Source organism: Camelina sativa, unplaced genomic scaffold (assembly GCF_000633955.1).
Source record: "Camelina sativa cultivar DH55 unplaced genomic scaffold, Cs unpScaffold09941, whole genome shotgun sequence".
NCBI lineage: Eukaryota > Viridiplantae > Streptophyta > Magnoliopsida > Brassicales > Brassicaceae > Camelina > Camelina sativa.
This window is the reverse complement of record NW_010930997.1, coordinates 1-397: the sequence shown is the minus strand read 5'-3', so window position 1 is coordinate 397 and position 397 is coordinate 1. Positions and strand designations below refer to the sequence as shown.

At 37.8% G+C, this 397-nt stretch overlaps 1 long non-coding RNA gene across 1 annotated transcript; it reads left to right on the top strand.

The window, feature by feature from the left end:
• Positions 1-396, top strand: LOC104775189. Its single transcript, XR_765748.2, has 3 exons — positions 1-42; positions 152-222; positions 321-396. It is a non-coding gene; the product is annotated as an uncharacterized LOC104775189 (long non-coding RNA).
• Position 397: the final 1 nt, after the last annotated feature.

Genomic DNA, 397 nt, shown 5'->3' with positions numbered 1-397 from the left:
TGGTTTGTGGGATTTGTGTGAGGAAAGCGCCACAGGTTTCAGGTATTGGCTCTATTCTTGTGTTTGCTTTTTATAATGATCTTTGACTTGTTAAGGGAGTATCTCAAAGTTTTCTAGTTACCATCTCATTCGCTGCATTGTTACTTTACAGTTCCAAGGACATCACAAGACTATATTAAGTGTGAGAATTGTGCTACAGAAATAGAGATTTCTCCTAGACGGGTACTGTTTAACTAGCTTGCTGGCTCTTATTTCCTAGTATCATTATTGGTGTTATGGATTACCTAAGCTTCTGCTTCTTTATGTTGATATTTGAGCAGAAGAGGCTTATGCGAGCCAAAGCTCATGATAAGTATGAGAAGAAGATAGCAGAGCTTTCTGAACGATATGAACATAA